Raw genomic sequence first — 21,769 nt, forward strand, 5'->3', positions numbered from 1 at the left:
GAAAACCATGGGACCTATGTTTCTTTGGGCCTGTCTTACTTCACTTAATATAATTTTTTCCAAGTCTTTCCATTTCCTAACAAATGTGGCAATGTCATTTTTTTCTTATGGAGGCATAGAATGTGATTATATATATCACATTTTTTGTCTGCAAAATCATCTCAGTTGTGGAGATCTTACAAGGACCAGATGAATGAATGTGCCCTATGAAGGACACAGCACGTGACAATCTTTGCATGACTCAACACACAGCACCCAATGCAGGACTCAGCACACTGCAACCTGTAAAGGACTCAGCACATAGCACCCTGTGCAAGACTCAGCACAGAGCACCCTATGAAGGGCTCAGCACATAGCTCTATTCCACAAATTGTCATTAGAATTAGGGTGGTTTCATCAGTATTACCCCTCTTTGAGGAACATTTCACAAACCACACAAGATCACATCTAATGGCTTAGAGGGGTGTTTTTTTTGTGGGGGGTTAACCATGGGGCTTGAACTCAAAGTATGTGGATACTGTTCTAATAACATTTGCTCAGGGCTAGAGCTCTGCCACTAGGGGCCACATTTTAAAGAGTCTAACAGACTTCCTACCAGGGCTGAGTTTTAAAGCTCCCAAACAGTTAGGATGATGGGGTTAAGCCAGCCATCAGCGTCTGGTTCCGTGCAGCTGGGTTGCAGCCGTTTACATATATCTAAGTCAGGTTAGGTGGCAGCTGTCAGCACCAGACTCCTAGCTTGCTCTGTGCTGATGTATTTGAAGTCCTGTCCTTATATCATTGCAGGTGGAACATTCTACCTTTTTTTGGCGGCAGTCCTGGGGCTTGAGTAAGGGCTTAGAAAATGTCCCTAAGTGTTGGTGCTCCAGGCTAGCATTTAATTGATTGAAAAACAGCAGAACTTCTGGATTTTCTGTTTATGTGGCACTGAGAAATCCAACCCAGGGCTTCTTGCTTACTAGGCGAGCACTCAACCACCGAGCCCCAGGAGTGAACGAGGTATAAATGGGTAGAGCTTCCTGTATATAAGTATTATATACACAAAAAGATAGATGTCTGTATATTATTGAATAATAGATAATATTACTACCAATTATTAGGTTTTAAATTATGTCTCCATTTAATGATGTGTCCCAGTTGAACAATTGATAAAGCATTAATAATTACTCAATATCCTGTTATTATTTATCATATATGTACATACATCCATACATATAATCACATATTTTATAAATGAGACAAATTAAATTATGCATCGTGTGTTACTACCCATTATTAGGTATTTAATTATGTCTCCATGTAATTTTTATTCTCTTAATGCTCAATAAAATATTAATTAAACTTAATCCAAGTCCTATATTTATTGCGTTGAATTTTATCCCAGAATGATTCACTACTAATTCAATCTGTTTTTCTTCCACCTATGTCATTTCTTACATTTATGACATCCTATTGCATAGCATATAGATTTGCATACAATTTATACAAGCTACCTGTCACCGAGCACTTTCAAAGAAGAGGAAAACGTGTCACACTTGGCTTCTCACTCCATGATTACATTTTTGGCAGAGCTGGTATCTAAACTCAGGGCCTAGAAGGCTCAGTTCATGAATGGGTGACTGCCAGCACAGCAGCCTCTAGCCAATTCAGCTGCCAGGCAGTTCCCAGGCCCTGAGATCGAGCCCTGTATGTTGACTCCATATTGCATTTAGTGTAGTTATTCATTTTATTTTTTGTTTTATTTTATTTATTTACCATTTATTTTTATTGACTGTTATTACACATGAAACATTTACTACATTTATTACATAAGATATAGATTTGTCTATGTATGAAACTTCACACCTGACACCCAGGACTTTCACAGAAAAGGAAAACATGTGTCACCATAGGCTTCTTACTCCACCATTCAATTTTTCTGAGGGCTGGCATCTGCACTCATAGCCTACATGGCCCAATTCATGAATGGGTGAGTGTCAGCACACCAGCCTGGGGCATATAGAGCTTACAAGAAGTTCCCAGCACCTGAGATCAAGCCCCAGGGATTGACAAAATAAGAACAGATTGACATGCAGATGGTACTACACAAATAAATATAGATCTTTAAAGAGTGCCAGAGATGTCTATACATTCTTCAGTTATATAAACTACATTCCTAGCAATTCTTGGGTATTTATTATGCCTCCATGTACTTAATATTTTCATTTCCATCCTTAATGAAATATTGATTAAATCAACTACTGTCCTGAATCTATTGTGTCCATGTAATTAATAGTATTCTTTTAATGTGTCAAAAAATATCCATTAAAATCCATTGGCCTCTTAAAATCACTCTGTTTAATTTTATAGTATTATCATTAAGGAACAACTAATTCAACCTTGACATTCATAACCTTCTATCGGTATTCCTATGTATAGGAACCAGACTCTTAGCATCTCCCTGCATTGGTAGGGGTCAGGACCAGGCTTCGAACACAGGGCCTATGTGGCCGTGTTGGCCTATGGCTTCCTTGGTAGCCTGCCAGACTTCAGCAATGCCAGGTTAGAAACACTTTTCAGCCATGTCATTCAGACCCAGTATGGTGACCTTGCAAAGAAAACAAATGTAAAACCGGCAGCCATCTGCAAGTTGCTGATTTGTTTTTTTGTTTTTTGTTCTTGTTTTGGTTTTTGTTTTGTAAAAATACTGTACAAAGGGTTACAATTACATGGGCAAGATAATGAGTACATTTCTTATCAAACATTGTTGCCTCCTCCTATGTTTTCCTTCCCATCTCTTCCCATACCTTCCCTTACCCCTTAACAGATCCTCCCCCCCCCCCAGCAATGTTGCAAAGTTCGTTTTTTGACATAATGACTTGTACATCTCATTGTTGCAATGGGTCCACCTGCATCCCTATTTAAACAAGACCCTCAGGTTATATTTTATTTTTCCATTTGGAGTGTGAATGCAGGCCCTGAGATCATAAGCAGCATCTTGAAGTGTATGGACAGCTGTATTGAGCTACAAGACTCACCTCAGAAAACAAGCAGAGGAAGTGGGATGCAAAATTGACTGAGAGTCAATTTCCACATTAAAGGCATGAATACAAGGGTGAGTCCATTTGAAGAGAGGTCTCCAACAATTTCATGGGACCCCATGGACAAGCCTGGCAGGAAGACACGTGTGTGTGTGTGTGTGTGTGTGTGTGTGTGTGTGTGTGTGTGTGTGTGTGCCTGAAGGCTGGGCAGGGGCTCAGGCTTCTCTACAGCTCCACTTCTGGCTTTTTTGGTAGTTGATTGGAGATGAGATTCTGATGGACTCTCCTACCAAGGCAGGCTTCGACTGTGATATTCAAATCCCAGCCTCATGAGTAGCTGGTATTAAAGAAGTGAGGCACTGGAACCTGTCAGGAATCCTCTTAAATACCAGAGCTATTCTTAGGGAGACAGGAAACACCTCAGTCCAAAAGATGGTGTTTTTTTCATGCTTTAAAGAAAAAATGCACTCAATACTAAAGTATGAAGTAATATTGAAGGAAAGAAGACAGCAAACTTTCATAAATCTGGCGTTGTGAAAGCCCATCAGACATGAGTCTTTCATATAGGAATCTATGTGGCAACATTGAGACTCACCCATGTGGTCATGTGAACTGGTTGAAGACCTATTCTCACACTGACATACCTTCAAAAGTCTGGGGTTCTGCTCTGTGGAAGATATTTCCCAGTCACACTTGTAAGTCTCTTAGTTTTTCACACTTCTCATCCCTCATTCTTAGTATTCACCAAGTATCTTTTCCATTGCTGCTCCAGAAGGTGTTTTCAATGTCACTGTAAGGATTAATCTAATAAGAGAAACATGTTTGAAGAACTTTAATACTTATATTAATAATATCATTACTAATAAAGAGTATTATTCAAGAACTACTTTAAGATAAATAAAACATGATTTGGAGCAGTTATGTAGTTTGGATATTAAATATGATAACACACATATATTCTTAGGCCATTACAAATCTGTAGTTACTGCAATCTTACAATACATATATTCTTAAGAAAGAAAAAGTGTTGATAAGATAAGCAACCCAGTAGTTGTTGAATGAGATAAATATAGTGAGGACTTCTGTTGAGCTAGTACACACTGGTTCTTGCTCTGAAAGCATCACCTATCTGTTCTGAGAGCCAGTCAGGCTTAAGTAGGACACATGCTTCCAGATGACAGACCTGCCTGGCATTCACTGCCTAAGTCCATTCAGGCCCACAGCCCATAGAAAATATAGAACAACCTTCAGAACAGTCATCCCGACTTTAAAGCTCAAGCCTAGCTCATCAGCAGACTGATGTCTGAGGATTGTGGTTCAAAGTCACCCTGGGCAGCAAAGTCTGGAAGACCCTTATCTCCAGTTAACCACAAAAAAGCAACAGTGGGAGGGATAAACTGAGAGCAAGGGAAGGGGTGTAATTATCCCCCAAAAATGTATTCATTACCTGACAACTGTTTAATTTAACTGACTTAACTGTTACCCCTCTGAACATCATATTCCTAATAATATTTTTTAAGAAAACGAAAATGAGGCTGGGAAGGTGGCTCAATGGTTGAGTGCTTGCCTTGCATTCATGAGGCCCTGAATTCAATTCCTCAGTACCATATAAGCAGAAAGAAAGCTGGAAGGGACGCTGTGGCTCAAGTGGTAGAGCACTAGCCTTGATCTGAAGAGATGAGGGACAGTGCCCAAGCCCAGAATTCATGCCCGTAACTGACAAAAAAAATAAAGAAAAGGAAATAAAAAAGGAAGAGTATTGCTGCCAGGCTCAGTGGCCAAGCCTGTACTCCTAGCTATTCATAAGGCTGAGGATCAGTGATTGAAGCCAACTTGGGTAGGAAAGCCTATACGAATTTTATCTCAAATTATGTACAAAAAAAATCTAGAAGTACAGTTGTGGCTCCAGTGGTAAAGCAGTAGACTTGAGGGGAAAAACAAACTACAGGTATAGTATCCATTTCCTGATTGCAAGCCCCAGAAAGGCACAGAATAAAAGAAGGAAAGACACTATGAACTTGGTTTATCTGTACCTGAGATGACTTTGTTAGAGACGATTATGGACTGAAACTCTGAACAGGGCATACTAGGTCTGGCATTTTTTCTACACAAACTGTGTGCACAACCATCTTAAGTCCTTCGCTATTTTATAGTTGCAGGTTACATTATCTTCTCACCATGGAAGAGGTCCAGTATTTACTTTCCCTAGGGTAGCTGCTTCCTTGTCTTCTGCTCTTTACTCATGGACAGCAGTATTTTAACTGAGAATGCAAGGAGGAGGATTGGCAATGCCTTGAAAAAGGGAATATTCTAGAAGTGGGTGAGATGGTGGTGATAATGCCCAGGACCAGGTGAGCATTTTGGTGATGATTGGGCATGGTGTGTCATTCTTTATCAATATGCTGAGGGGCCATGGACATGAAAAGGAGGCCTCAATGCCTCCTGGGGTCATTCAGACTACATAGATATAAGCCAGCTAATCTTCCTCTCACTTTCCCAGCATGGAGTTATGGGCCCTGGCTGGAAGGGGACTCATGCCCAAGTATGGACAGCTATCCATACAACATCCAGTTGTGTCCTCTACATTGTTACTACATTGAGAGCAGTGCAGCACAAATCACATGGAGCATGTCTAAATCATTAAAGGGATGGGAAAGTGGTTCTATGTTATATGGACCAAGACAGACAGAGAACACCATATAAATTCCCTTTCAGAGACCCCCCTTCTGTTCAATGGCCAAGAGAACATACAGGAAAACCTGCAGAAGGAGGAGCTATGTTCCTAACCTGGACCCTTCACTGCATGATTTCCCAAAGCTTATGGATACAATGAAACTAAATCTCTCCAAGATGAGGCACGAAGTCTCTCAGAGACCATTGCCCACATCTGTGAGGAGAGCATAGGAGGTAAAATGGACTGTCATGGGAGGGGAATAGCCACAGAGTGTCTCCATGACATCTCTGGCATCCAGTATTCAGATAATTAGGGAAAGGTTATGAAAGCCTATTTGGTGTGGATAGTGAATCATTGCAGCAGGTGGCACAGAGGATGGGAAAGCGAGTTTAGGAGTACATGGGTCACATCAAGTCTCAAGATGTGCAGATCTACCATCAAGAGAGCTGGACATTATGTTGGATATGTTACATGATAGCCTTTGCTAATGCCATCTTAGACACATGTTATACTACAGTGACTCTGCTGTCTACTACCACAAATGCATGGAAGAGAGATAGAAACTTCATACAGTTGCTGACATCACCAAGATCATCCTAAGGAAGAACTTCATAGACATTATCATCTGATTGTGTGTGGGGTCTGGGGTTGGGGGGGTGTATGTGTGGACACTAGGGATTCAACTTTGGGCCTGGACAGTGCCCCTGAGCCTCTTTTGCTCAAGGCTTGTACTATAGCTCTTAAGCCACAGATCCACTTTCAGCTTTTTTGATATTTTATTGGAGTCTCATAAGTATTTACTTACAAGATAAACTTTAATTATGAGGTGATATGATTTTAAGGATGATATACTACTATGCAAATGCAATAAATAAAAATGGGAGGTAAAAAGACACTCTAAGGAGTATATAGGAAGTTTTATGAAATCCATGAAAGTATATCTTAAAAAAGTGTTATTAGTGACTTAAACAGCAGTGCTAAATTTTTTGTCCTGGATAAATGAATGCAGTCAGTTATTTCTGTTTAAATGTATAATGTTATTTTTATCTTTTTACTGTTTGTAATCTATACTATTAATATTAATAGGTGTAGGAGACTCGAGCTGAGCTGTTGAACCTGGAAAAGGTTTGAGAGGTTGGAACACCACCTCAATAGTACTCAGAAAGCTGAGAGCTGACCATGCAAAGGTTAAAACACAGCTCTGTGAAGTAAGCCAGGCCCAAAGTTATTTGAAATAACTAGTATATGTCTGAGACAAACAGAAACTGTCAGACAAGTTGATGTTAGGTGAAATGAACCCCAAGATAAGGATTCAAAGTTTTTTTCTTTCTTGAGATTGTTTCCAACATACTTATAAAATGATTTCTTTGTTGCTTTATATGTACCTCCCCCATGGTATTAGCCCTGCTTTCACTGTATTTGATGTTGGTATAATTTGTGGAAAGGAAGGGAAGAAAAACAATTTGTTTAAATAGGGATACTGGTGGACCCATTGCAACAATGAGATGTACAACACATTATGTCGAAAAGCGAACTTTACAACTTTGGGGTGGGGTAGGAAGAGCGGGAGGGAGGGGTGTGGGGAGGGATGGGGGGAGGGATGGGAGATGGAAAGGGATAGGAAGGGAAAACAAAGGAGGAGGCAACAATGCTTAATAAGAAATGTACTCATTATCTTGCCCATGCAATTGTAACTCCTCTGTATGGTATTTTCACAATAAAAAAATCAATCAATCAATAAATATATAAATAGGGTTACAGGTGACCCCATTACAACAATGAAATGTATAAGATGTTATGTTGAAAAACGAACTTTACAACTTCGGTGGGGGGTGGAGGGAGAGAAGGGGGGTTGAGAAGGGAAGGGATGGTAAGGGGAAACAAAGGAGGAGGTAAGAATGCTTGATAAGAAATGTACTCACTATCTTGCCAATGTAATTGTACTCCTCTGTATGGTATTTTCACAATTTTACAAAAAAGCACAGCTCTGGAGAGGGTTAAGTTATTGCCCCCTTCCATAGTGCTTTAAAGGCCTTGAAGCCTGGGAGGTAAAAGAATTGACAACTTAACCTAGGAAGCTAGATAAAATAGACCAAATGTCTGGATTTTCTCTGGGTTGCATTCTCCTTTCTCAAAACAAAAAGGGAACCAGTGTTTCTCACTCACTGTGGTGGCTCTGATTGCAATATAGAAGCTTCATTTTTGCATGTATCCATGGTAACATTCCCAGCGTGAATTCAAATAAATATGATTGCTTGTGTGACCTGGGGCCCAGGTGCCAGTAAGCCTTGGTACCCAAGGTCCTCATTGATTTTTTTTTCTTTTTCTCTATACCTGTCTGGTATTTTCTAATTTTCTTCAGCTTGGTATCCTATTGCACTGCCTTGGGTTGCAATTAGCAACAAATATGAATATTCTTGAGTTGTAAAACATAAAAGACTTACAAACTTTCTTATCCCAGATGGCTTCAAACCACAATCCTCAGATCTAAGCCTTCTGAGTAGTATTACAGGCATAAGCCACTGGCAACCAGCATGCATCTGAAGAATTGATATCAGTGAGATCTTTCTTGGGGAATGTCTGCACATCTCAGTCCTCCTCAGCTCTGTTCCTTCCTGTTGCCCAAACAGAATCAAACACTTTCACTCCTTTATGTTCAAAATCCTTGAAGTTAGTGAACTGACTTGCCTGCCATGTACCTCCTTTCTATAAATACAATAGTGGGTTTTACTTCTTACCATCGATTAACTAAATTAACTGGGATCCACACAGAGGTGACATGTCCTTTTCTGGATTTCACACCGTACACCTATGTTTTACTTTATCTAATAAAGTTAACATAACTTACCTTGTTTGAGGTTTCTTAGTTCCCATATTTCTTCCTTCTCATCCCTCTTTCCCTTGCACAGAAGGAAGAACAATTTGGAATTGTGAAGAGTGAGTTTTTAGTCATTTTCTGAAAAGCTTTGCCAATGGATCCTGATTTCCAAGTCCTGAGTAACTGGCCTGTAAAGCCTTGTTCTTTAATCTCTCCTCAGCTGACACAAATGACCATATATATCTTAAAAAGGCTTTGGGAAATGAGTTCAGGTTATCAGTTAGGAATCCTAATTACCTGGTCACTGCGCATAAGTTGTTTTTGTTTTTTGTTTTGTTTTGTTTTGTTTGAATAGTGTACAATTAGTACCAGAATTAGACTTCCAAGTATTTTTTTTAAATTCAAAGCTAGCAGGATTTCTTATTTGAACCACAGATCAACTTCTGCCCCACTCTCTTTATCTTTTGGTGGTAAATAGGACAGAAGTGTCCCACAGGAATTCAAGGGCACTACACAGTATCCTCAAATCTGAGGACTGTGGTTCACAGCCAGCCTGGGCAGGAAAGTCAATGAGCCTCCTATTCCCAACTAATCAGCAAAAAGAAGTGGAACTGTGGCTGAAGTGGTAGAGCAGCAACCTTGAGCCTAAAAAAAGCTAAGATAAAGCTAAGAAAAAAAAGTTTTAAAAAAAGGTAAGTGAAAAACAGATCTAGCACTAAGACAACCACAAAATAAATTTTTAAAAAAGTACAAGAGAGCACAAAGAGTCTTAGAAATGATAAAAATTAACAAGAAACTGGTGGCTCACACTTGAAATTCTAGCTACTCAAAACACTGAAATCGAGCATTACTATTCCAAGCCAGCCAGGACAGGAAAGCCCATTGTGTGTGTGTGTGTGTGTGTGTGTGTGTGTGTGTGTGTGTGTGTGTGTGTGTGTGTGTGTGTGTGTGTGTGTGTAAAAAGCCCATTGTGTGTGTGTGTGTGTGTGTGTGTGTGTATGAGTGTGTGTGTGTTCCTTTCTGGGATATGATCTACAAGTTTTTGCTTGACCATTTCCAATCTTTTGGAGGTTAATTTGAGATAAGAATTTCATGAACTTTCCTTGTCCTCTGACAATGAACCGCAATCAGTATAATTCAGGACCTTGTGGGAGTGTCTATACTTCCCTCCTACTAACCACCAAAACCAAAAAATGAACCAAATTGTAACTGTTACTAAACTTTTAGAGCATTCTATCCTTCAGCAAGATTGGTGAGGCCCTAAAAACAAGAGAGAGAACCAACAAATAAATGTATGTGAAGAAGAAAAGAGCCAATTAGTTTTTTATAATATAGACTCATATCTTTAATCCAAGCTGAAATGTAAAGATTACAGTTCGAATCCAGCCTGGGCAGGAAAGTCCAACTAACTTCTTTTTGAGTGTGCTAGACATGGGCTTGAACTTGAGGGTTTTTACTCAAGTTTAAAAATACTACTTCCTGTCTCATCTGGTTAATTGGAGATGAGTCTGATGGACTTTCTAGCCCAGGCTGGCTTTAAACTGTAATCCTTAGATTTTAGGATACTGTGTAGTGCCTTGGTTCCCATGGGACTCTTATCTACTATTAACCACTAAAAGAAAAATAGAGGCGGAAGTTGAGCTGAGGCTCAAGTAGTAGAGCCTGCTAGCTTTGAAATGAAAAACAAAATACCCAAAATAAAACAAAACAACCCTCATAGTCACTAGGCCTTGAATTCAAGCCTCCCCTCCCCCCCAAAAGAACCCTCAGGAGTTGAGTTTTTGTTCCTGCTAGCTTTGAGCAAAAAACAAAAGGCCAAAAATCTCATGGACAGTGAAGTAGTGTGGCCTAAATGTAGAGCCTGCTAGTTTTGATCTAAAAAAAACAAGCCAGGTGCCTCTGGCTCATGCCTGTAATCCTTGCTACTCAGGAAGCTTAGATCTGAGAATCACATTTGGAAGCCAGCCTCGGCTAAAAAGTCCCCTGGTGACTGTTTTTTTTCCAACTAAGTAGAAGTGGCACTGTGTCTGAAAATAGTAGTGTACCTGCTGTGTCCCTGACAGACAGTTCCTAGGCATTGAGTTCAAGCCCCCAACTGACAATATCAATAAATTAATTAATTAAATACTGAGCATAAATGAGTAGGCCCTAATAATAAAGGACATAAACTTTGAAAAAGGGGAAAGGGACAATCAAATAAATGAAAAGGTGGAAAAGGAGCTATTAAGGCTTTCTAAATCAAAACTGTAAGTCTACCTGCTCAGATTACTGAAAACTGAGGACTGTGGTTCAAAGCCAGCCCAGGCAGGAAAGTACAGGAGACATATTTTACTGTGTTCAGTATGGGGGCTTGAACTTGCTATGTTTTGCTCATGGCTACAGGTCTACTTCTTCCAACCTCTTGGTGGTTATTAGAGATAATTGTCTCATTGACTTTCTTGCCCAAGACTGGCATTGAACCATGATTCTCAGATTTCAGTCCTTTCTGTAATGCTCTTGACTTTCTATTGATATTCTAATCTCCTATTAACCACAAAAAATGCAAAAGTTGAGCTGTGGCTCAAGTAGTGAAACCAGCTACTATTAAGGTAAAAATAAATAAACCTCAAGGAAAGTCATCTTGACTTAATTTCAAGACCTAAGAACCACCACTCAATTAAAAAAAATAGAACTTCATCACTGTGACCTGAGTTTAAGCCCTAGAAAAAGAGCTGCAAAAAAGAAAAACAGCCTGTAGTTTACCTGTGGTCAAAGTTGTAGGGCATGGTAGTTTCAAGGGAAACAAAAAAACAGCATAAGAGCTAGCGCCTAATAACAAATGTCAAAAGGAAAGAAAGAAAGAATAAATAACTGAAAAGGTGAAAGAAGAGGTAATTAAAGATTTGTAAATGTTGACTCACACTTATAATTCTGAATGCTAAGGAAACGGAAATCTGTAGGTCATGGTTCAAAGCCATACTGGACAGGAAAGTCCATGAAACTTGCTTCAGTGTGTTCAGTTGAGGGACTTAAAATTGAAGTGTTTTGCTCAAGGCTACAGCTCTACTATCTTCCACCTATTAGGTTGACTGGAGATAAGAGTCTCATTGACTTTTCTGCCCAGGCTGACTTTGAACTCTGATCATCAGATTTCAAGCCTTCCTGTACTGCCCTGGACTACCCATGGAATTCTTGCCTCATATTAATCACTTAAAGAAGGCAGAAGTTTAGCTGTGGCTCAAGTAGTAGAGCCACCTACCCTTCAGTTAACTAAGTAAATCAATAAAACCTCAGAAAGAGAGGAGAGGAATGAGAGTGAAAGACAGAACGTCTTACAATAAGCAAAAGGAAAGAAATGTATATATCACCTGGAAGAAATAATTGTATTGTCGAAGCTTATAGAATTGTATTGTCAAAGCTTATAGAATTCACAAACTTTAACAACCATAATAATGACAATTTGCATTGTGAAGGTTAAAATATGTTTGTGACTTCAACTAAATATCACTATTCCACAATATTCTGAAATAGAAATTTAGGTAATCACCTAATCTCAATAATAGTAAAAATCTCAAAAAGAGTCACCAGGCCTTAATTTCAAGCTCTAACACCAACGTGCCTAACTCTGGCCAAACACACACACACACATACACACACACACACACACACACACACACACACACACACACACACAAACAGAGAGCAGGAGCTGAGTTCTCATGCTTAGAGCAAAAGCCAAATGAAACAAAAAGTAGACTGTAGTAGACCTATGGCTTAAGTAATAAAGCAAGCTGCTTTTAAGAGAAAAGAAAAGAAAACCTGAGTATGAAGGCAAGGCCCTAAGCCCCTGACTCTTCCCAGAATGGAAATCAGTCATGGAATCCAACAGTTTGTGCTTGTTCTTGGGATCACAGCTGAACGTGCCCCTTCAGTTCTAGGCCCTCCTATCAAAAATAGAAGGTAGGCTTGTTCTTGGCTTCTGGCACAAGTACCTTGTGTAAAGGAAGCCCCTCCTCATGCTTCCTGGATCCCAGGGTTCAGCCTCTCTTGTGAGTCAGGGTGGGACGTGGATGGCAGTGTGACAAGAGGTTCCAAATAGAGTGGCAGCTGTGCTAATTGACTTGAGGCTGACAGCTGGATGCCAGGGCTAAGTGATAACAGGTAGCTATCTCTGATTACCCAGCAGTAGGAAGAATGAGCTGGAGCACCTACTGGCTCTGCCTATCAAGTCCACCCCATCTCCTCTGCCCCTGTAACAACCAGAGGTTTAAATGGGGATCTGAGTTGGCTGTGTCAGATTCCTTCTCCCCAGCCCTACCTGTTTGCTTCTGTGTACACCACTGCTGAGGACACGCATCCAACTGCTCTGCAGCCCTACACCGTGAGGGAGATCATGTACATACAGGCAAGCCACTGTGGCAACCAGATTGGCGCAAAGGGGAGCATGACACTGGCCTAGGATCCCAGTCTCAAATTTAGGGGGATGAGGAGGAAGAGGATGGGGTTGGAGGTTGCAGGTGGTGGTGGTCATGTCTAGGCTGAGGTAGGTGGGGCTCCCTAGTAGTCCCTAACCTCCTGGAAATCAAGTCCCCCAGATAGTTTCCCCAATTTCCCTAATTTGTGTGGCCCAGGTGGGTGTGGTTTTTTAAGCAAGGCTTGCATGTCTTTGTCTTACCTGAGACTCAAGTCATTGTACTTAGTTTCCTGGGAATAGACTAATGCATTTTTGGTCTGATTTGAATGAAAGGAGTGCAGTGTCTTTGAGCTGACAAATACAGAGGATTCCCTTTTTGTCAACTGATGAGTATCAGATAATTGAGAACAGTTCGTCCACCTTAATGCAAATTTCTCTGAGTTTTCATGCCTTAACTCAGTTCCCTTAAGTTGGGTGTTTTCTAAATCAGTGGTTGTCTAAATCAGTGTATGCTCTGAGGACCCTTGGGGTTCTGGAGACCCTTCTAGCTGAGTCTTCAAGTTACTGCTTTGGCAACTTAATGTCCATATAAGACCAGGTTCTGGTCATAGAATCCAAACAGAATATGGTATCCCATAAGATAGAATACTCATAGGAGAACCCAGATGTCTTCTATTCAGCAAGATAGCAAAGAGATTAACAAAACTAAAATACTATCAATTTTTGTGCTTTTTTAATTTAAAAAATCTAATTTTTTTACAAAAATAGTTGTGTCAACAGGACTTGGGTTTCTTATAGTTATTTTAAAATCCATTGTTTGGACAGTTAACATTCTAGGCCATAATACACTTCTATTTCCATCTCAGTTTTGGGAAATGCTAAGCAATGAGCACAACATTGACTGCACTGGAAACTACTATGTAGACAGCAGCTTACAGCTGCAGAGAATCGAGGTGTATTACAATGAGGCAGCTAGTGAGTGTCTCCCAACTGGCTTCCAATACCGTGGCAGAATAGGTCCCTAGGAATACTAATGACAAGGAAGGAGTTCCTGCCTTTCTTAGGGTGGTATTGTAGTTCGAATTTGGGGCCTCCATCTTGTAAGTCAAGTGCTGTATCCACCTGAGCCACTCCACCATATATTTTGTTTTAATTTTTGAGTATACACTTGTGAATTCCTCAGGAAAGCCTTTTACTGAATTCCCCCTACCTGTACTTGCTGACTAGCCACACCTGGATTTTTTTTTCTTGTCATGGGGTTTCAACTCTGGGCATAGGCATTGTCCTTCATCTCTTCAATCTTTCTTTTCCTTTTATTATCAGGGGTTCCTTTTTTTAGAACTCTCTGGGCTTCTGGGATAACTCCTTCTAGCTTAGTTTAATTCATTAATTCTGCTTGTTGTAACATATTTGGAAATTTTAAGTTTTTATGTTTACTATGCGTGAGCTGCAAAACCGCTTGTGACGTTGTAGGAGTTTTTGGAGGCAGCGTCACATCAGATGATAGATTGATTGGGGCATCGCCCACATTTAATCTTTGGTCCTAGTCTTTATTATTTAGAGAAGTCATCTCCATTGGACTGGAAAGAAACAACATGCTCTGTTCACGGATCAATAGAAAAATAGCCAAAACGAGAATAAAAGCAACGAATGTACAGCCAAGAAGAATATAGTAAGAATAAAGGTAGAGGCTTATAAAGGTGCAGCCAAGTGTATGGGATGCCTTGAACCAACACCCTCTTCCTGCAGGCATGCTTCCTTAAAGCTCTTTGTCTAACACGATCTCATGCAGAGGTGGCATAGGAGGTGGCATGGCACCAACTATTTCAGGTAGTTTCTTGGAGATAAGAGTCTCCCAGAATTTCCTGCCCCAGCTGGCTTCAATCTGCGATCCTAAGATCTCAGACTTTTGAGTAGCTAGAATTTCACCCTTCAGCAACCAGAGCCCAGTTGCATTGCCCTCTTTAAAATACAGATTAAATTTCTAAAAAGAAAATTTTTGAAATTGAAAATTTTAAAATTTTAAAGAGGGATGTTCAGTCACTAATATATATGTGAATAGTCCAAATCACAAAGCATAAATAAAGTGTCTCACCCTGAAATCTATAACACTTCTGGACTTCAGCATTTTGAATATGAATACTTAGCCAACAATAAATTCTTTTTAAGGTTTTTAAAGTAAAAAACGTTGTTGTGATGTAGAAAAACCCAATAATAATGTGTAAACACTGCTTTTAAATGATTCATATTGTCTTTCCTAATACAAACAACCTTACTGAAGTCTACAGAGTAGATTTTCAGTTTTTGTAAATGTCAATGTGAAATTCATTTAATTTTATATAAAGAGTTTCCATTCTACATTATTGTATACAAACAGAATCGTAGATAATTGGTTTTCCTGTGTAATAAACCAATGAAAAAGTGCAAACAAAAGGACAGAGCTATTTAATGTATTTGAGTTTTATGGATCTACATTTGGGGATGTCCTCACCTTGGTATTTTGTGTTGATATTGCTTAAGTAAGATATAAGACTTTAATCTTGTGGTTCCTTGGTTGAGAGTTGTGTGGGATTGTGTCACTCCTATAAACAGTATTTTATGTTGTGTCTTTATTAGATCCTGCATATCAGGCAGGATGGCCAGTTTTCTTCATGTGATTGTTTAGGAAGGGGGCAATCTCAAACTCATGTTTATATCATTTTAACTGATATCCCTTTTGAAAAATCAGGTTAAATGGCAAATTGCAAGTAATCGCCCAAGGTTGCTCTGAGTATTTGAATACAGGGAAATGTGCTATTTGATAACAATTATTGAAACATTATAACACAAGAAATACGTATTTTATGTATTTTCCCCAGGAAAGCATTATACTTGAATTCCTCTACATTTACTTGCTGAAGAGCCACACCTGGCTCTTTTGTTTTGTTTGTTTTTTTGTCGGCAGTGGCGCTTAAACTCTGGGCCTATGCACTGTGCCCCAACTCTTCTGTTCAAAACAAGCAGCCATACCACTTAAGCCACAGTGCCATTTCTGGTTTTCTATTAGTTTATTGGAGATAAGAGTCTCACAGACTTTCCTGCCGAGGCTGGCTTTGAACAGCCATCCTCTGATCTCCAAATCCACAGTTGCTAAGATTATAGGCATGAGCCAATGGTGCTCTGCACCTAGCTACTTTTAATTGGGGAAGGAAAGGGAGAACAACAAAGGAGTGGGTAACAATGTTCAACAATAAATGTTCTCATTTCCTTACTCATGTAACTGTAACTCCTCTATACAGCACCTTTACAATAAAAATAAAATTAACAAAAAAAGAGAAAGGTTCTTGCTGATAGGCAATGATGACTCACACCAGTAATCCTAGCTACTCAGGAGGCTGAGAAATGAGAATCATGGTTCAAATTCAGCCTGGGCAGGAAAGCCCCTGAGACCCTTATCTACAATAAACAACTCAGAAAACTGAAAGTGGGACTGTGGCTCAAGTGATAGAGTGCTAGCCTTGAGCTGAAGAGCTGAGGGACTCAGCCCAGGCTCAGAGTTCAAGCCCCACCATGAACAACAACAACAAGAAAAGGTGTTGTCATCTTTCTTTTGCCCCATTAGACTCAAAGCCTGATGCTCATCTTTGCCTTCTGAGTAGCTGAGATTTCAGCCACCATGCCCAAAGCAAAGGAATGAAATGCATGGAAATAGACAACTGCAAACGTCCTTAAAGTTGCTGAAGCCTCTTGCATGGTGATTCATTCTCAAGATATCTTTTCTGTTTCCATGTCTGAAATGCTGTAATTTCTGTAATGAATGCTGAGAGCCACTTAGAATCATAAGCTCTGCCCCTAAGTTCCTTGTCAAGTATAGGCCTAAGTCAACTCTTGTTCCCACAGGCAACAAATATGTTCCTCGGGCCATCATGGTGGACGTAGAGCCTGGCACCTTAGACTCAGTAAGATTGGAACCATAGAGTTTCAGACCAGACACTTCATATTTAGTAGGTCAGCATGGTCCATGGAAGATGGCTAATAGGCACCCCTCCTTCCTAACATGCAGGCACACTCCAGTTCCCAGAGCTGAGCTGAGCCTTTATCCATCTAGATATCATCCTCACCTAACCTACCTATTTCAGTCCATGGGAGTCATGTCCCTGGCCACTCAATCAGCACAGATAAATGCCAGTCTGCAAACAGCCTCTGAAGGGAATGAACAGCGAGCAGGGAATGCCTCCAACAAGGTTTCAGCACTGCTGGCCATTTCAAATACCTGGCAATAACAGGGAACCACTTCAGGACACCAGAAATCAAAGCACAGCTATGTATGAGCAAGGTGCAGACAAGTGCCTGCAGCTTAGCTTCCCTCTTACCATTCTGTTCTCCTGTTCCTCCTGTGAAAGTAAGTACTTTTCCATTATTGAGGCAGGCTCTGTTCATTTTTTTTTTTGGTCGGTCGTGGGGCTTGAACTCTGGGCCTGAGCACTGTACCTCAGCTCTTCAGCTCAAGGCAAGCACTCTACCGCTTGAACCACAGCATCTCTTCTGGCTTTTTCTGTTTATGTGGTGTTGAGGAATCGATCCCACGGCATTGTGCATGTGAGGCAAGCACTCTACCACTGAGACCCCTTCCCATCCCCAGGCTCTGCTCATTTTTAGAAGTACGCACGTGGTTTGGGTTAAAATGTATCTTCCTCCACATTGTCTTTACTTTCTTTAGAACCTGGGTGATTTGTAGGGTCCCAGACACATTGAAAACATTTCCTGAGGGCTAGGAAGGTGGCTCAGCAGTACAGTGCTTGCCTTGCATGCATGAGGCCCTGGGTTCGATTCCTCAGCACCATATAAGCAGGAAAAAAAAAGCCAGAAGTGGTGCTGTGGCTTAAGTGGTAGAGCACTAGCCTTGAGCTGAAGAGCTGAGGGACAGCGCCCAGGCCCAGAGTTCAGGCCCATGACTGGACCCAAAAAAAGAAAACATTTCCTTTATTTCACCAAAGTGTATCTAAAATAATAGCCAAAGTTGCTCAGAGGAGCCTATAGTCTTCACAATGCATATAACACAGTCATTATTCCTGGAGTATGTGTCTCATCATGTCTTTGTGTCTGATAGGCCAGAACAGGGCAGGCAATAACTGGGCCAAGGGCCACTACACAGAGGGAGCCGCGCTGGTGGAGTCAGTGTTGGAAGTGGTGAGCAGAAAGGTGTGGCTGTCTCCAGGGTTTCTAGCTGCACTACTCCCTGGGAGGTGGCACCAGGTCAGGCATGGGCACCCTGATTCTCAATAAGATCCGAGAGGAGTTCCCAGACAGCATCATGAACACCTTCAGTGTCATGCCCTTGCCCAAGATGTTGGACACTGGCACCTTAGACTCAGTGAGATCGGAACCATTTGGCCAGAGTTTCAGACCAGACAACTTCATATTTGATATGTCATCATAGTCCATAGGAGATGGCTAACAGGCACCCCTCCTCCCTAACATCCAGACACTAGTTCCCAGTGCTGGGCTGAGCCTTTATCCACCTAACCCTATCATCCTCACCTAACCCTACAACACCATCTTATCTGTCCACCAGTTGGTGGAATATGCAGATGAAACATTCTACATTGACAACGAGGCCCTGTATGACATCTGCTTTTGCACCCTGAAGCTGCCCATGCCCACCTATGGAGACCTGAACCACCTGGTGTTGGCTACCATGAGCAAGGTCACCATCTGCCTGTGCTTCCCTGCCCAGCTGAATGCAGACCTGCGCAAGCTGGCTGTGAACATGGTGTCCTTCCCCTGCCTGAACTTCTTCATGCCTGGCCTTGCACCCTGTCCAGCCATGCCAGCCAGCAGTACAATGCTCTTTCAGGGCCCAAGCTCACCCAGCAGATGTTTGACACCAAGAACACGATGGTAACCTGTGATCCCCACCATGGCTGCTACCTGATAGCGGCTGCCATCTTCCGAGGCCGCATGTCCATGAAGGAGGTGGATGAGCAGATGCTCAACTTGCAGAACAAATAAGCAGCTACTTTGCAGAATGGATCCCCAACAACGTGAAGACACTTGTGTGTGACATCCCCCCACATGGCCTCACGATGTTGGCCACATTCATTGGTAACAACACAGCCATCCAGGAACCCTTCAAGCACACCTCAGAGCAGTTCAGTGCCATGTTGCAGCACAAGGCATTCTTGCACTGGTATACAGGCAAGGGTATGGATGAGACGGAGTTCACTGAGGCTGAGAGCAACATCAACAATCCGGTGTCCAAGTACCAGCAATGCAAAGATGCCACTGCTGATGAACAGGGGGAATTTGAAGAAGTCTTGTGGAAGAAGAGGTTTAAGACTTCCCATTGCTAGCAGTGCAACAGGAATGCCAGAGCCTGCCTATGGCTTCTCAAATAAATGGTGCTTTCCTGAGCTACTGTTGTCCTGCAGTGGGACCTTGCTATGTATCATCATGCTCAGCCTTCTCTGTCAGGAACTCACTGACGGTGAATGTAAAAATGCAGATTTCTTTTAAATATGATTGTTTTAAAACCCTATTTGTATAAATAAAGAAGTATACATTTTATACCCTGAGCCCTTATTCTTCTTTAGAATCCTTTTTATTCTTTCAGTGTATTTGAAATATAAATTTGGCCAGAAGGATTTAATCTTAACAATATAGGACTGGTACTCAAGAGGAGTATTAAATTCATGGTTTTTCTGCTATTTTGAAGAGGAGGATGACAAGTGCCAATGTTGTTGTTTTTCCCCCTGGCCCAGTTTTATAGTTTTCAATCTCTCAAAAGCATGCAAGTAGCAAAAAAGCAGTTTGAAGAGAAAGAAAACTAGATCCAGATGCTACTTCTCCTTCAGACAACCACAGGTTCTTGTCTCATGTCCCATCAGAGGGATTTCAGTCACATTCCCCAGAAACTGTATCAGGAACACTGATCCCTGTGTTTAGAGTTCAATTGGCAATGAAGCAGCACTCACAGGATGAGTGCAAGTTCCTGGTTTCCAGGGTAGTTTCTCAAGGTGTCTGGAGCTTTAAGTACAGAAGTGACTCTAGCTGTTTGAGGGAGTGAGAGGCTGAGAAGCTGACTAGTCCCATAGTGTATCCAGAACTGCTTGACACAGTACTTCCAAGTCAAGGAGAGGAGGGGAGACATGGCCTGTCCCAATGACCCATTCTCACGTTCATTTTTCCAGCAGTCAAAGCTGTCTGAGGCCCACAGGGTGTTGTAAGGATATAAGGGATGGATGGATCTAGCCTGTTGGGTATGTTTACTTTACGTGAGTGAAACAGAAATCTCAATTGCTTAGAACCTACAATAGCCAGGAAAAAGGTAAACACTTCTGTTTTCACTGGAGGCCAAATCAGTCACTGGTTCTTTTTGCCAGAATCTTTCACTCTTCTTTCAGTGAGGCTCCAGGCAGGTTGTCTGTGCCAAGCATTCCTCCATGGCCACCAATATCCTGTAAGAGCACCTTTTTCTTCAGAAACAGGGCTATGGGAATATGGCAAATTATAGAAAGCTCTAAGGAAAAGGTACTTCTGGGTGAGGTGCAAGTCCCTTGTTGCTAGTAAAGTTGGGAGATGGTAAGTTCCGTAAGTTTTCCTCTACCAGGCCTGAGGTTGGGGTAGGGTAGGGAGGGGTGGGATAGAGATCTTTAAGCCAAGCTGGTCTCACTCATTAGAAAGTAAAACTGTCCCAGAGAGTGATCTATGACTAGAAGGAGGTTTTGTGTCCTTGCCCCAGGGAGATCAAAGTGCAAATAGCTTCCATTGTGGGAGTCCTAGGGAGTAAGTGTTGACTCCCCTAGGACTCTAGTCCTAGAACTGACCAGGTTGGATGACCCCAAATCTTCTAAGGTTGCTGGGTCAGAACTGAAGGCAGGCCTGGCCAAGGCACTCTCATTCCTCAGTGGGTTAAGGATTGAGGCCAAGCTGTGATGGAGGCACCACCCATCCTATCTACCAGTGTTTGACTAAGAACATTATTGTTTTCTCTTAAGTACTCATTTATGAGTCTTTTCATGAGTCTTTTCTGGTGGCTTTGGCTTGTTTCTTTACACTTTTGAAGAAGTAGTTCTTGGTTCATAATTAATGACTCATGCCTCACTCCTTAGAAAACTCCTGTTGATAATTTTACCAGTAGACCACCATGTATTTTTCAGGCATGACTTTTGTTTTCTCCTAGCCAGAGCTCTGCATTCATTGCCACACAAGCTAATGTGGAGGTGATTCCTATAGATAGGTGATTTTTTGTCCAATTGCTAAGTGTAGCATCTCCCTTATTCTCATGTACCTTAGTAATTGTATCAAATACTTAATAGAGTTCTTGACAAGTATGATAAACAAAGTTCAGAGGTGAAGATGCAGCTCAGTGGTAGAGTACATCCCTGGCAAACACATGACTCTCAGTTCAGTCCCCAGCACCAAAAGGAGGAAAGGCAACAAATGTTAGGCTCAGGAGAGGATACATTAGGACTCATAGAAAAGCAGCACCCAGATTGGCAATGAGGAGTTGTGAAATGAGGGAACATTGGTAGAATATTTGTAGGGGGGAAGAAGAAAGCCCCTTGATGTGTGTACCCTTTTAGAAAGCAGAATTAACCTCTGGTAGTCAGCCTAGGCCGTGGAAGGAAGAAGCCATGACATTTATGTTACTATAATGGGACCAGAGTGTAAAGTGGCACCACCATACCAGGCCATGGCCTGACAAGAACAGACATTCTTGCATTGGAGAGATGTCTTTTGACCACTTTGGCCATGTTAATGATATTTCCTTATGCTGTTTCCTTTTTCCTTCCAACTTGTCATACCTATAGCAGATCCTGTCCAGGAGACCCATTCTCTCTAATCTTATTCTCTAAAAGTCTCCTAGTTTATAGCTGCACATA

General features: G+C 41.3%; 1 pseudogene; it reads left to right on the forward strand.

Moving 5' to 3' along the window:
* Positions 1–3,082: 3,082 nt before the first annotated feature.
* Positions 3,083–19,237, forward strand: LOC138834305 (tubulin beta-2A chain-like; annotated as a pseudogene).
* Positions 19,238–21,769: the final 2,532 nt, after the last annotated feature.

This window comes from Dipodomys merriami, unplaced genomic scaffold (assembly GCF_024711535.1).
Source record: "Dipodomys merriami isolate MVZ:Mamm:240054 unplaced genomic scaffold, mDipMer1.0.p SCAF_211, whole genome shotgun sequence".
Taxonomy (NCBI): Eukaryota; Metazoa; Chordata; class Mammalia; order Rodentia; family Heteromyidae; genus Dipodomys; species Dipodomys merriami.